Genomic DNA, 16,142 nt, shown 5'->3' on the forward strand with positions numbered 1-16,142 from the left:
TTGACGAAGAAGCATTTTCTTCGTTTTACTTTGTCGCAGAAAACAGAGAAAATTACAAACGGAATGCTCTTTAACTTAGTAGCAAAAATGGAAACTTCATATCAGATTTGGTGGGGAACGTAAAAACAGTTTTCACCAAAAATGCTTCAAAATTTCAGCAAGCCTGAAAATATTTACGTCTGGCTGTTTTCCAAAGTAGAAAACAACAAGCAAGTCATAACAAAGCGAAGTAAGCGAGGAAGTGCTGTGATAGAGAAATTAAAAAAAAAAAATGAAAGCATGGAGTAGCGAATACGTGGAGCTGCATTTTGTATCCAGAACATTTAATTTTTACTGTTTAGTCGTGAAAGCAAGACTGATGAAATTGTCCATTTTACTTTAGCTGCAATGTCTACCCTTTCTCCCACGATTCTGATGAAAAATGTTTCGTCTTGTGTTCGGTTCTTTGAACATAGTGGAGACTAATAGGATAAATGCTTGTAAATTTGCATTGCATGTAAACATGTCTTTGGAAATGAAGGCGAAAACTGTCAAGCAGCCTGTTTGACGGCAAGTTCTTCTTGAATAGGTTTTAGGCTCTAGGTGTCCATTGCATGGCGGAGAAAAAATTTTACCAAGACCGAAACGAAAATCAACACTTTTGTCTAGGCTGCGAGGAGAAAAGCCTTGGGTTCCAGGTTTCAAAGCAAAACCACTCCGCCCCAGCCACCCCCTTCTTCGTCCCCCCTGCGGACCCTGGAGAGAAATCAGAATACTATTCGATCAGTTGCTCTACTTGTGGTGTCCACTCCTTCACGCGGTTTGCTTTGTTGTTCGCGCGTGCACGTGCGCACAAACTGCAGTTTAGATCACTTTTAATTAGATTAGATGGATTTATGTTCGGTGGTCGCGAATTCAATTTCTCTTCCCCTTGGTCTGCACCCTGCTAGTTGGGGTTTTAACGATGCTATGTTTGTGCATGTAATATTTGTTTTATATACACACGAGTCCAGCAGCTTCTAAGGGCGCATAAATAATGTTGCTTGACCTTTATTTTCCGCACTGAATAAGTAGTAAATTATGCAATAAACTTCAATTCCGTCGGTCGGAAATTGATGATCAGTTCACCTCCTGTCCAGCTGACAGTTCAAGTGGTTTCGTGTTTATTCCTCAGAGCATTCATTTCATTTGGAAATAACCTTTAATCACACTGCATCGAAAGATTACAGGTAAAGTCTTTACTGATATTTTTTTGTCAGCAAGCTAAAAAAATACTCAGTTTATTGCCTTAAGTTAGAGGTAGATACTAGAAGATATTTTCTGAATGTTCACTGAGTTTGTTTTTCAATATTTACATGTAAACGTACATGTTTCAATTTCATTTCTGTTTTTTGTTCTTTTATCGGATATGTCCCTGTAATGTTCTTAACGTACTTCTGTCTGGAAGCAATATGCATTTTTTTTTTAAACTGAGTCAAACTGACGCCAGAATATGTTTGCAACCTTACAAATTTATTCCGTGAGGTACTAAATTATAGATGTATTTTGTATTGCTTGTTAGGGTTTAAAAGTTTATATTTGAGGTAAATGTTATTGTAAATAGTTGCAAGATGCTTTTCTAGTCCAGCAGCAATTTTTTAAAATTATGGTCGCCTTGAGTTTTTCACCAAGTTGATCACCAAGTTTTCAAAAAATACACAGTTTTATTTTCTCTCCTTCTCAATCGCTCGATTCTAAATATATTTGAAGTTTTCGTAATTTCTGTCACATATCGATCGTATTTATTTGGCAAATCATGTGATGAAATAATATTTGATGAGCTCAGGATGTAATGTAGAGTTTACAATTAAACGAATGTGATCAAAACCCGGCTCTAAGAAAATATTCAAAATTTCAAGAAAAAATATTAATACATATTTCGGAGTGAAAATTGTGAATTCCATTGTATTGTATTAATTCCTGATATTTCTAGTTGTAATAACACATTGGGAATTGCGACAGTGCTTTCTGTCGAGTAAAGTAAAACAAACCAAACCAAAACGAAAAACAAAAACAAACAAACAAAACAAAACAAAAAAAGGAAGGGTATAAAAAGAAACAAAAGTTAAGTTATTACAACTTGAAACGGTCGCAACCTTGTGAGTCTCGATAAGGTGTTCAGTGCACAAGTATAACCTTTGATACTGTGAATATTTTGTCCTTTCAAAATTTGTATTCATTGAAATTTTATTGCAAATCATTGCAGGAAGGCAACGGCTTAATTAAAACTCCAAAATGCGTATGTACACACCAACTTCGTCAATCTCTAGTTTTTGAATGATTGCCTCATGAAAAATTAGTTTTACAAACTATTGCATGCAGATATTATCATGTTCCGTCGTTTAATCAGAAGTTAGTTTGATAAGTTTCTGCATTTCCCTTACCGCGTTAAAGTCAGAGTTTTTGTAATTACTGCGTTTTAAGTTTAATTTCTGCTGTTTCTGTTCAACACTTTCCCACAGCGTTATTAAAAAAAACTGCAGTTTTGAAAAGAAGCCAAAACAAGCAAACTTACGATGAAATAGAATAGACGGTAACAATATAAATTATGCATAAATTGAAACCCTCTGCAAGACTTTGCTGTGTTGAATAAGTAATGCCTGTTCTTAATTTAGATTTTTTTTTTCACTTTAGCATATCACATATTATTTACTAATCTCTAGGATGAAAGAATCATGCGATAAGCTGAAAATATCGTGTTTTATTTTAAGCGTTTTCTTTTTTTCAATTCGGTTGCTTCATGACACCAGTTAGTCGAAAAAAAATGAAACAAAATAAACAAGACGTGATAACTATTGGGCAAAACAGAAAATAGAAACCAACGCGGTCATTTCATGTAGTTATTTTAATGCATATTATGAAAAGATTTTCACTCGAGGCATTTAATTAATTGCATCTTGTTTTGTTAAATTCATCGCTTGAAGGGTTAATGTTCTAGAAAAATGATATTGGTAGTCCGGAACCATATCATCTGAGTCGTATTGCACGCCTTTATGAAGCCGGAGATTATTGCACGCCTTTGTGAAGAATATGGAAAGTATGACTTGACAATGTAATAGTGTTCCTCCTAGATCAATATCAAAAGATGTTTTTCGTATTTTTCCAGACGTCTGCTATTGTCTCAGACTTATTGTACAGTCTTCTTACGTAAATAGGAACCGGCAGCGACTTTAGTGAAGCGTGAGACATCGGGTATCTAAAAGAAAGTGAAAAAAGTGATCGCTTTCGAGAAGAGGCAATATCGGTTTTCGTAAAACGTCCGGCTTTTTAGGGAAGTAGTATTATAACAACGAGCTTTATTTCCCCTTGGTCTATATAGGTATAGCCGCTCTTAACTGTCAAACCCGAAGCAATGAAGACATTGCCGAGAGCAAGGAAATAAATCGCATATTTCCCTCTCACACGCAGGTGGCATGATTTTTGAACAATATCCAGGTACATTAGGACAAAGGTCGACGAACACTGGTCTATTTTTAAATGAAATTCAGGGCACGTCGAGACGAAAAAACTGTTCTTTTGTATTGGGCTGTAATGATTCATTTTTAATTCTGGATATTCCAGAGTTATAAAAACAACCTACCGAGAGGGTATCACCCACGCAGTTCACTCAACTATTGTAATAAACAGGTGAGAGATTTGCTTTTTAATGTTTTACGTTTAATGTTTCATCCTGGACGTAGACATTTGAAACTAGATAATTTCTCAGTTCATCTGTTTAGTTTTTTATGTTTTGATTTTTAGTTTCACCATGTTGTATGAGTGTATCAATCAGAACACACAAGATGATATGAAATAATATCATGATACTGCTCAGTAAATGTTTGTTCTACTCTATGTTGCACGAGATACACAAGATGTACCAGATACACAAGATGTAAAATATCTTCTCGACCATTTTATGTCAAAGATCAACACCTTTCAAACATAGCGCTATTCATAACAATGTCATGAGGAATTTCGAAATACAAAATGTGGAAATATATTTTTTATAACTCGTTATATTTGCATATGGCACTGATCTTTACATCAAGGACCTAGTAAGGTCTTGCTCGATTTGTGATCTCAAAACTTGGGATATTTGCTTCTTACTATAAAAGTGGTTTTCTAAGAATTATTTTCCCGATTCGGGAAAATAAAATAATGCTCTGGATTTGTGATCTCAAAACTTGGTATATTTGCTTCTTACTGTAGAAGTTTTCTAAGAATTATTTTCCCGAAACGGCCAAACAACCCATAGAGAAAACTTAGAATGTTTGTTTTTCTTTAGTTCGAAATTTATTCATGCCTGCGAAACTACATAAACTGAACAGGATTACTTAAACTGGAATTTATACCTTCTCTTATCGAAACAATGCCCCTAGCCCTAAAACAATAACAGCTGCTAAAGATGAAGAGAATTACAAGCTTACGAGAGCTGCTACCCCTCTGTCTTTAGCATCATCTTGTCACAGAATTCGTGTTTTTTGTTTAAATATGGTAATTAAGAAAAAAAATGTAAAATATTCTTTGCGCCCATTCGTAAATCGTATATATTTATAAGAAAATTCTTAATTGTGATCAATTGGTCCGTGTGGCTATTTGTCGCGCAATCGGAGCGCAATCTCGTGGGTGTCCAATTATAGGTATCCAATTTGAACTTTTTGCAATATGGATACCTTTAATTGGATGCCCACGTGATTAATGTTTCCTACAGTTTTCAAAACTTATGGAAAGCGCTTTTTCGCTCAAAAGAAGTTCTCCAAAGACATTTTCATTTCGAAATCTGTTATGAATACGATTAATTAGTAATTGGACCTTGTGTCGCACAATTTAGGGAGTAATCGTGCTCGTAATTTCAAATTGGCATCGCGCGCTTCGCGCTCGTCCGATTTTGAAATTACTCGTGCGATTACTCCCTGAATTGCGCTCCACTCGGTCCAATTACTATTACTTATCACTCCAGCTAAAAAGAAAAAAATTCATATACTCAAACCGCCGTGTAATATCCTCGATATTGTCACGTTCGTAAACTACTTACTAGAATATTTTTATCTGCTCTCAATTTCATTCTCTTTGCCAATGTCTGGCGGGGGAAATTAAAAGAGGATTACAAGCGACCAACTTCAAAACTCTAAATTTTCAGGATGATTTAAGCGTGATTGGTTTCGTAAAGTGTCTGAAGTATTTTAGGCACGCTACTTGTTTTCAATTGCCGTTGCGATGCCAACGATTTTAAAAGGACTACCTGAGGTGTTTTGTGAAAGTTTTAATCTCTTCCGTTGGAGTTAAAGCACGATTCCGCCTGCACAAAGAGCCATCACAAGAATCTAAATAATTTAAATTTTTCGGCATCATACAAGATGCGAACTTTGTTACTTATGTTATCAGAAAAGCGCTATGGACCACGGTACGGTGTGTCGAGCTAAAATTGCCGGGGGTCAATCACACCCGGGGTGCTCCCTTATTACGGGGCCCTGCCACTGGAGGGGGTATGGCTCTTGGCCTCGCTGCCCTGAACAGGGTATAATTTTATGCAAGTCTGAACCTGCCCGAAACAAGGTATGGTTGCACAATTTAATAATGTTAGTACAATACTCAGTAGTACGAGATCACAGACGTTAGTTGATAGTTAGTTAATTTTCAGGGCCAGAAAGAAGTCCCATCGTTGTCAGCCTTTCATTTCACCCATTCTTTGTCCTTAACAGTGTTCTAAAACAAAGGATGTTTTCTTTGTCTTAAAAAAGGTCAAGGTTTCAAAACGTTGCCAGTACCCCTGTACCCAAACACCTAGTTTGTCAAGAGCCCCCTGCCCTCCTCCCTTGGGTCAAATGCAATGGATCGTTTAAATTAAAGTGAAGGGAATTGTGAATTGTGGTTGTTTAATTTAAATTGAAGAACACAACCATTAAGCTGCTTAATCTTCATAATTAAAATAAACAACAACCACGGCGTCAAAAGTTCACTTCTTTCACACTGAAGCTGATCGCCGACTTAGAAACCAGCAGAGCATTCCCTTTACGTTGGTTTTCATTAACAGGAAATGTTTGCGACTGACCTAATTTCGCGATTTCAGCAGAAAGATATTTGGCGGCCCTTAATCTTTGCCACTTTGACGAGTTTTTTTAACAATTCTGTTAGTAAATAGTGCACGTTCTTTATGGGCTACTTCACATTTTGGCGATTTGAAAATCGCGAAAAAGCGAAAAGCTTTCTCTTGCCTTCAAACGACATTCTGCAGCGACGAGGTGTACGTGAGAAAATGCGCGGCTTCATATCCATTTGGTATCGAGGCGGAAAGATCACAGTTGATGAATGCGTGTTCAGCTGCTGTCTGTTGTTAAATAAATTGAAAACTAATGAAGCGAAAAAGGACTGATAAAAATAACTATAATTTATTCGAGTTCCATCTCTGAGAAATAAGCACGTGTTATGGGACATGAGCTGTTGGAAGTAGGTACAGATCAAAGAGAATCTACTCTCTGGTGCAGAAACAAATATTTATCCATAGACATGTTTCAGCAATTGACAGCAACAAATTTTTGAATACCACGCGAAGACGTTTTTGGAATTGCTTCACATTCTGTTAACTAGAACTTCAAATTTTAGTCAGTTTAGGAGCATGTTAAATGTGTCACTGTAAAATCGGTCTCTTAATCGGCGCTACATGAAAGGCTGCCTACAACAGATGGTGTTTAGTCAGAGAGATTAAACAAGTATTTAATTCCGGTAGCCAAACTGTCTACTGTGTGGGATCTTGAACTTAAAGGGAAATTCTAATAATGTCACTCGCTTTTGGTCCAAGTTAAATCCTTCCTTTTTAAAAATGTATTAGCAATAGAGTCTAATTCAAAATACATGTGTCCTGAACTTATCTCTAAATGTTAAAACTGGAAACATTTTGTCTTGAAAAAAGAAAAACGAAATCCTGTTTTGATTTTCGTTTAGCGCCAGCGATAATCATACCATGAAATTAAGAAATGGCGCAAATTAAGCGAGTTATTTACTGATTCGCGTCACCTATTAGCCATTCAAATATTTTCAAACATTCTTGTTTTGCGGTATGGAAGTTTATAAATGTAACAAACCACAATATTTCTTTGTTATTTTAACTACAAGGTGATTTACCCCAAGATTTTTTTGATGGACTTGTGAAATCACATGGAAGATCAATTAAAACTTGCTTTAGATAATATGGGGAGACGTGACTGTCTACTTGACTGTGACGGACCAAGTGACTCCACATAAGTCCTTGTAGAACAAATGTGAAACTCAGAGGGCGTCGAGCGTTCAAGCGTTCAAAGGTTGTAAAGGAGAAGTAACAGTTTGGAGGAAGCGATATCAACTTATTTTCAAACATAGTGAGTTTTTTTCTTTTCAATTTTTTTCCAATAGCTTAGGCAATAACTTTAGATCTTTTAACTAAGATAAACCCTTTTTCATGCCAAACTACAATATTTTCCTCTGTTATGAGCAGATGTTTTTTACTCTTTTACCGAGCTGGCAATCGAACCTCGTTTATAAATACTGTGAAATTTGAAACATGGCCAGCAGACAGTTTTGTTTCATTGTTTCTGCTAACGATTTATCATCGACTGGTCTGTGCTCAGTTGTTTATGATCCCTCTAATCTGGGATTTAATGGCAGTCAGACTCATTACCTAAAGTAGTCTTTTCGGAGCATAATAAAATCCTAGCGGAAGGCTCATTTTGTCTCATTTTTTTACAACTATTAAGGGTCGCATGTAATCTGCATAGATATTAGGCAACTTGAAAAACAATACATATTCGCGGATAATCAAGTTTCTTTTAACAGTGTGCTATTACATGTATGCATTGCGGACGTACTTTTTCTAATTTTTTTTTTTTTCTCCTAAGAACCAACCGCAAGTACCTGAGTGTAGGCGACTTTTCTTACAGATTAGAATACTATCATAGCTTATATGGATGAATTTATTGGTTTTTTTTATTGGCATACATGGGTATAAACATTTGTCTATTTCCACCTCAGCCTGATTGGCTTGAAGAATAGCAACCATAGCCAATCAGATCTCTGTGGTGGTACTTCATCAACTGAAATGATATTTCGTATAAGCCCACATAAAGAATCCAACAGTCCAGCTATGGTTTGTAATCGCCTGCTATTCACCAGATATATCAAACGTTTCAGTCTTTGCTTCTTGTTCAGTGACCACGAAACCACACAAAACCACATTAGACGTTGTATGTTTGCAAACTGCCTTATTCTAACTAAAAAATGCGGGAGTTGTATTTCGCGAGTATTTATTTTCGCAATTCCAGGAGAAAGTTTTCCACAAGTAGATTTAATTTCGCGGTTTTGCTATTGCTTTAACCTCCCAAACTCCTGATCCGAGGACCCAGTTCACTACAAGGAGCCTACAAATGGAAAATTTCATGACCGTCGTAAAGAAGTTTGGCGAATTTACTAGATAGTGGCAGTGAATTGGAGCAAGGAGGCTAACTAGTTGAAAACAAGACCATAACGACTATATTTTCAAGGACAGAAAATGAGCAATTACCAATGACCACGTGACTCAGAACATTCGACATCTCTGTATTGTTTTCATCTGTTATTAAATTTCGCGTGTTGAGTTTTCGCGCCCTCTGTTTTTTCGCAAGTATTGATTTTCCTCGATTTTTTTTCAAAATGCGAAAATAGCGAAATTTAGTAAGAATAAGGTAGTTAAAATTTCGTTTCTTATTCACGGTGTTTAATCGCCATGCAACGGGTACGTTTTTTCACACCACAGAAGAGGTCTTCGAACTATTTATATCATTGCAGAGGGTCACATAATGCGCGAAAAAAGGTCAGGATCTCTGGTGGATTAGAATTGAGATGCACGCAGAAGAACTCACTCAAAGTATAAATAAATTAAACAATTTGAAATGCAAGGCTATAATGACACCGGAATCATTAGATATAGAAAAGGACATTTAATCTGGCCATTCAATTTCCGTAGTTCTATTACACTTGGTATTTCAAATTATCTCATTTATATCTCAGCTCTGTGATCTATTAATAACATATCCTTGCAGTTATGATTCGAAACTTGTGTCGAAAATTCTGAGAAAATGTTTAATAAAGTCGTCTTCCGTTGCGTTCGCTGTACACTACTGTATAACGAGGTTCAAAGCCTTTTTGAATTTAAATTTAAACTTAGTTTAAATAAGTCTTCATTTGTGATCAGCCACCATGCTTCCGACACTCCTTGTTCCTTTTTGAAAATTAGCACATTAGCCAGAAAAAACATGACCCAAACTTTTTATATCACTCGCATAATCCAGTCCTTAAGAGTTTCTTTGTGCCTGATGACTTAGCAAACAGTCCATTATTTTTAAAAGTACATTGAGAGATATTCCTGTCTCCAAACTATTTATGTAAGTTTCATAAACCACAGGATTCTTAATTGTCCTTTTATATTCCATTACTAAGTAAACATCACATCATTTGTTAAAAAAGCACAGCGCCATATTGAAAGAAAAGTTATGCTTTTGACCTATTTATATCAATTTTATGATCCATATATAAATTGCCCCTTTGTGTTTTATCGCGATGTAATTAGCATACTATTAGGAACACTGAATTTCGCAGCACAGTGTCGAGAATTAAGACTTGTTATGCCAACGGGAGCAAATAAATCATTTTTTTAAATTTCATTTAGTAAATCTTCCTCAACACTTGTTACAAAACAAGGGAACTTTCCTGTATCAACATATAACCTTTTCATCACTTCGAACATAAGTACAAAGCGCCTCAGAGAATAATCGATTTAGAAACTCATTTATGTTATCTAATTCTATCTGACAGTCTTTCAAGACCATTGATAGCTCGTTTCTTTGTGTTCGCTCACTATGCAGCCAGAAAATTATTTCGAACACTGAAATTCCCAGTACCATATTGAGAGAAATGTATGTCTAGGGAATATATCACGATTCTTTTATAATCTTTCTTTTGTTTTCGAACACCATGCAACCTTCATATCTAACACAAGGCTACGCAGCATCACAAACTGTTTAAATTTAAAAAATTCTGATCTGTTTATTCATAAATTACGTTTCATTGTTTGAATCACTAGGTAATCAGAAAAAGAAACTCCAGCTGTACCAAAGACTGAATTTTCCAGCGTCGGGTTACGAAATTAAAATGTATGACTTTTTCCCCCTAGTTTCGTTGCGGTTGTAAATCTTATCATACCGATATCCTTAATTCCAATACCCTATTTTTTCAATTTCGAAAAAGGGACCGTAACGTTTTTAAACGACCAAAGAATTTAAACTATTTGTCATTTATTTGTCAAATGCAGCTAACAGGTGTCGCAAAACGGTAACTGGGTTTCAAAATTACGTGACACTCATTCAAGGGTAAATCTGGGCGTTCCTTGGGGATAGAGTTGTTCTGATGTCCACCGGTCGGGCCAAATATTCAAGATAAATGAGAACTACATGTTCTCCTGTTCAATTCACTCTAGCATTGTCAAGTATTTGTATGTGATGAGAAAATAACACGTCGTTACATGAGCTAAGCGATATTACGCTGAAGTATAAACCAATTCTCCTAAGGTGTTGGCATCCCAAGAACTATATAGCGACCAATTAGAGAAATTTCTTTATTTGCCGCGTTAAGGAAAATGTTTTCGATCACGCTGCACGAGTCTTGCATGAATCAGCAAATGTGTGACTCGTGTCACTGAGTTTTGCATTGATATGCAGAACCTAGTTTTTAGCTTGAGTGGAATACAGGGCTTGCCTATTCCTTATCACATCCGCTAGGACTGGGGTTAGGTTATACATAGTTTCGAGTAAATGATCGGTTTTGCTAAACAAGTGCCAAGGTGGTATTTACAGCATTTGTTTAAGCGATTAATGATTAAAACGTATTTACTATGCGATTTATGGAAAATTAACTTGCAATCAGCTTCAGAAAAGCTGAAAGCTGCCTGAATCAACTTGTTGTGATTAATAGTTGTAACAGATCCAATCTAAATCGTGCCTTGGTGCGTTAGTGAATGTTTTGTGATCGGAACGCGCGCGCAATTTGCAATCTGACCTTGACGCCTGGGGGGCGGCTCGCAACTCCACGCATGATTCGCTCCGCACTTTAATGAGATTATTCAAGAAAGCTAAGAACAACAAACCGACCAGCGTTGTCAGAAGGGTGTAAATTTTTTAGTTGTCCTGTTCCGCGTTTAAAGACAGGTATGCAGTTGGTATGACATTCACCGTTTGACTTTGCCTTTACCCTTTCCAAACAGCTAGGGGAAATTATAGGTCAGGGCCGGGTTCTCACCACTGTGCAGAAACGAGATTTACACAAGGTGCCCCCTCGCACAGCACTAAAAGGAGCTGTTGACTTCGAGAGAGGTATGTTTCCCCGCACAAGTAGAATAATACTTTGACTATAAATGGAGGATATCGTTTATTTTCGCCGAGCTTGAGGTGCGCACGGAAGTCTGTCAGAATATGTAAAGGAACGAGCTCACATCTAATAAGCTCAGTTGTAAATGTAAGGATAAACGATTTAAACCTCGAAGTTAAGTTTTCATCGAGGCTTTGGACGCCTCTTGTAGTGTCAAACATCTGATAATTGAAAAAAGAAAGGAAATGGAAAATTTCGAGGATAGAAACCATGTTTACATATCATATAGATTGTAATCACGAACCGGTTTTCTTTCTAATTTAAATAATGCTTGAACACTTAAAATACATAGTTTTGTCGTCATTTGATTTACTTGATACAAGTAATTGCTGAAATATCTCGATTTTTTTTTATTTGAAGTCTGACAAACGAGCGACCAGACAAAGATTAACATAACTTTTCATCTAGTTAGTTTTAAACGCGGGGAAGCGATTACAGAAGACCAAAGTGTATAAAACTTCGGTTAGACAACAAACATATGGATAGTCAGACAGTAGTATTAACACACAGCTTTTATTGTCGCCTAAAACAAAATATACTACACTTGTTGACGGATCACGAGACAATGTAAATAGAATTTAAGACCGAAACTAAGCTGTCAAAACGAAAATGTCTTCAGAACGAGCTAAGACGATCTGAAAACGAGCCAAACACGCTTTCAACATCAAGTGCATTCATTCAAGGGCAACGCAGGGTCAGCAGCCTGTCACAAGCTGAGAGGCAAAACTCTACGCAAAGAGTTTGTTTGCTCGTTCGTGTCAATTAACTGAATGCATTGTACAAAGGCCGGATTAGCTCACGTGCTGCAGTTATTCTTTGTAACACAAGAACAACCATTTCTGAAATCAAGACACTTGAGGTCGTTCTTCTCGTGTTCTAGAAGTTCCCGAGAACGGCGCCTAAAATAGCTCTACGGAATTTCGTCGGTGCGTTTAAAGATATTCTGTGGGCAAAACCACTCAGAAAATAATTTACATGTGTTAAATCGAGGGGCGGACGAAAGAAGTCATTTGAGAAACTTAAGTTGACGTTTTGTGTCCGGAGATCGAACAAAAAAAGATGTCGATGACGTACAAAGATTCACTTGTGTGTTTCCCGTGGAGCGTGTTTTTTCTCGAAATTTCACCTATGTCTTAATGTTAAGAAGAAGCATTATTTCCAGATCAAGCATAGATAAAAAGCTATCACTTCTAAGAGTTTTGTTTATCTAATCAATATTTATGTTAAAAAGTGTCCCTTTCGGCTGCAATTCGAGCTGCTGGCCTGAAACTTCAAACCCGAAGGTTATTTTTGGATATCACTCTTTCAAACAATCACAATATGTTGCCATCGTCGAGAGTAACTTACAGCAACTTATAAAATTAGTATTAGATCCGATTAGCTCGTCATCATGTATTCATTAATGATTTAAATTTCTGTCATCTTAACACTCGCTGCGCTGAAACTCACGCGACCAAAAACTCAAAAATCACGACTTGCCACGTTCGAATGCAGCTGGATCTTGTGAGAGTTGGCCACTGTAATTGTAATCTCTCGATTGCGCAAAGAGATATTTTAGTAAACTAACCCAGATGGGACTTTATCAGCGTACATTGTGTAAAAAATATATCCCTAGGCTACGCTAGTAACTTTATAAGAGTGTTTCGATGTTGTGTTTTAGCTGTCATGCAGATATCTAATAACATCGTACAGTACCGAAACTTCGAGATAACTATGTCATCTGCGCGAAACTTTTCGAGATTTTCTGCGTTTTTTTACGATCCTCGGGCCTATAATTAAACCTTACTAACAAGTGTTTTGAGGCGAAAGCAACGTTTGCATATCATTATGAGTTCAGTTTGGCAGCTTTGATCGAGGAGATAATTGCACAAACTGAGTATTTTAGGTATTCGTGTTTAGATAACCTTAACTAGCGCGTACTAATCTGGGGTTACAACCGTGTTGTCATACGCTTTCCCAGATTACAACACACGACATCACGTCTCTGGGAGTAAGAACAATTTCACAGAGCTCGAATATGGTCACCTCGTATTTTTCTTGGTTACCAAAGAATTCAAATTTTACGTTCGTGTTTGTAGCTGGAGTCGAGCAAAATTGGAACAGAAGCCTTGGTTGTCAAGGTAATGTAAAAATAGCGCATTATTATAAATAGTTAGCCTCGGGCAAGCTGTTTCCTTCTTATTTACGCGGTCAGCTAACTGCTTTGTGAAGTTTCAATTTGGTTATTATTCCTGAATTTTAATTTTCCATGACGTGGCTCCCTTAAATAAATCATCTGGTCACGCTTTGTGAACACATGACAAACCTTTTCAAACGGCGAACTATATACGTCGCCAACCTTATCATGAAAGGTGCTTTCATAGGTTAATCCATCCCCACCTGACCGAAAGCACTAGTTGAGTAGCTTCAATTTTCTCCTTACTCTACACAAAGTTGGTTTTCTGTGCAGGTTATGAGAATAAGTATTTTGATCTCGAAGTCTAGGGTCTGAAGAAGGGAGTTGTACTATATCATTCAAATGAAAGCCACTGAGCAGTACTTTAATGTGGTACTGTTTATTATGCTGTACAAGGTGGTTCTAACTTTAAAGTCTGTGGATGAAACCCTAGTGTGTGACCATTCAAATGAAAGCTATCTTGCAGTACCTTCATGTACTCTTTATTACGCTGTACAAGGTGGTTGTCACTTTGTAGTCCGGCATATTTCATTGCATATGAAAGCTGCCGAATAGTACTTCCTTAACACAAGTGTATGTCAAAGTGAAACGTCAGCGGAGATTTCATTTCATCTACGGGCTCAAACTGAATTAATTGCATTTCAACGACAGTTCTGCCAACAGTTTCTCGATCAAGAGATTTTACTGAAGAATAACCTATCGAACCTTATCTCCAACAGAGACTGGATGTAGCGCATTTGAAAAGTTCACTTGTTTGGCAAACAAAGATAAGTTCTACTAAAAATAGGCCAGCTCAGTTGGTTATGACAACAGTGATCGAGCGGTCGACAAACAATGGGAACAAGTCCATATTACCTTATTATAATCTAATTTTGATGTTTTAACCTTATGGCTAAAAATAAGTTTTGTCAGAGTTCTTGAAATAGTTTTGTAGGATTGTCTTAATCACTTTAATATTTCACTGATCTAATGGATATTTTGGCTCGTCTGAAGAAAGATTGGACAATAAGGTTTATTTTTTAGGAGAGAAATACATTTTAGTTTATTAATTTGACCCACGATTGAAATCAATTCAATAATGACCCAGTTATCATTACGGAGAGGCGGCAAAACAACAATATCTCCAGTGACCCTGCGCACGAAAATATTGCCCAGCATTTATTAACCTCCGAGGTGATAATTGCCAATAAGTCATAGTAAGATACGTGCTGTTGTTGTTCGCTTGAAACTCGCAGTGTATTTTGAATTCCATATCACCTACAGGTCCATCCAGCGTTTCAAAACAGCTTCAATCTCTCTCTCGTCTGGTTTTTGAAGAACTCTAACGGTTTAGAAAAGACAAGACGGCTGAACAGTATATGCAAGCCTATCTGACCATAGTTATCTATGTCGTTAAAATTCTTAATTTCACGTCTGGTTCAACCCACCTTTAAGCTGTTCACCAAATGTTCGCTTGAACAGCCCTCTTTAATAAGCATTGCCGGGCGATAAGCCACTTCTTTCCCTTTGTTCTGCACACATGATAAGTTTATCCAATGGTGGAATCGTATATTTGCATGACAAGACCAGAAATTTTACCGTACCACATGTGTCGCTCAGGGACCATTGAAAGGGAGTGGTTCTGCTAAACTGAATGTCGCTGTTATTTACTGCTTCGTGAAAACAAGTTCTTGAAGGAATGATCTCCTCAAGTCATGTAGGTACTCTCATTGTAGATCAGTTTTTCCTCCATTGCTTTTGATTGTGTTAGAATTGCCATCTTGTACTACAGCAGTGAAAGAAGCAAACCAAACATCCATCTGACCAAGTTAAGCGTAAGTTAGGAAATGAATGGCATACACTGTTTGCTAAGTGAAGTATCTCTTAAAAAATCGTATCATCAAAGACTGTAGATTTTTTTGTCGACCTGGATTTTACAAACATGAAACACTGATTTGCTTTAATAATTTGTGATCCTTTTTTCATTTGAAAACCTTTTGCAATATCTTCTCGCCGCATTGCGAAACTGCCAGAATGTACAGAAATAGAGTGTTGTGTTCGATATACTCTGCCTATACACAGTTGTCTGGCATACCTAGTTTTCGTCTTTCAACATTTGAACCTATAACTTGTAATATCTTATCATTTTCTGCTTTGCTTTGAGTTGTTTTCTACTGCCATAATAACACCCTATCATCTGCAGCTGTAGCATTATATACTTGTTTACCGGTCTATAAAAGTCGTATCGAATCTGGTCGTGATATCAGACCTGGGATAAATCTATTCATTAAGGAAGTGACGCTGGAATTAGCCTGCTTAACTTGTGTGAATATCCGAAAGAAAAGGATCAAAGCCTAGGTCTTCAATTGTCGTCACGTTAAGCTCAAATCTCGAGCTCAAAACATGAATTCTCTGAGCTGTTTGTCATGTATTTCTTCTATGTTATTTCTGAATATTTGGTACTACATCAAGACTACCCTCTCGGCATGTTAACCCTTCAGTCACTGTATGTTGCCACGCACAGGCTATGTGTAGGGAGTTTTCCTCGAAAAGAGTA

The 16,142-nt window shown here is 36.9% G+C and overlaps 1 protein-coding gene across 8 annotated transcripts in view; it reads left to right on the top strand.

The window, feature by feature from the left end:
* Positions 1-16,142, top strand: part of LOC110069014 (5-hydroxytryptamine receptor 4-like) — a 31,154-nt gene that overhangs the window by 1,209 nt on the left and 13,803 nt on the right. The window contains exon 1 of one of the 8 annotated variants that reach the window (XM_089287871.1): positions 1,144-1,208. The exons of 1 other annotated variant lie outside the window; for it this stretch is intronic. The gene's annotated coding sequence lies outside the window, so the exon portion shown is untranslated. Of the gene's footprint in view, positions 1-1,143; positions 1,209-3,508; positions 3,646-7,259; positions 7,356-11,027; positions 13,551-14,875; positions 15,303-16,142 lie in introns of those variants that run through there. 6 more of the 8 variants (XM_089287872.1, XM_089287873.1, XM_020776435.2 and 3 more) reach the window with 6 other exon arrangements.

The sequence above is a fragment of the Orbicella faveolata genome, unplaced genomic scaffold, assembly GCF_042242905.1.
Source record: "Orbicella faveolata isolate gen_17 unplaced genomic scaffold, um_ofav_v1 contig_15, whole genome shotgun sequence".
Classification (NCBI taxonomy): domain Eukaryota; kingdom Metazoa; phylum Cnidaria; class Anthozoa; order Scleractinia; family Merulinidae; genus Orbicella; species Orbicella faveolata.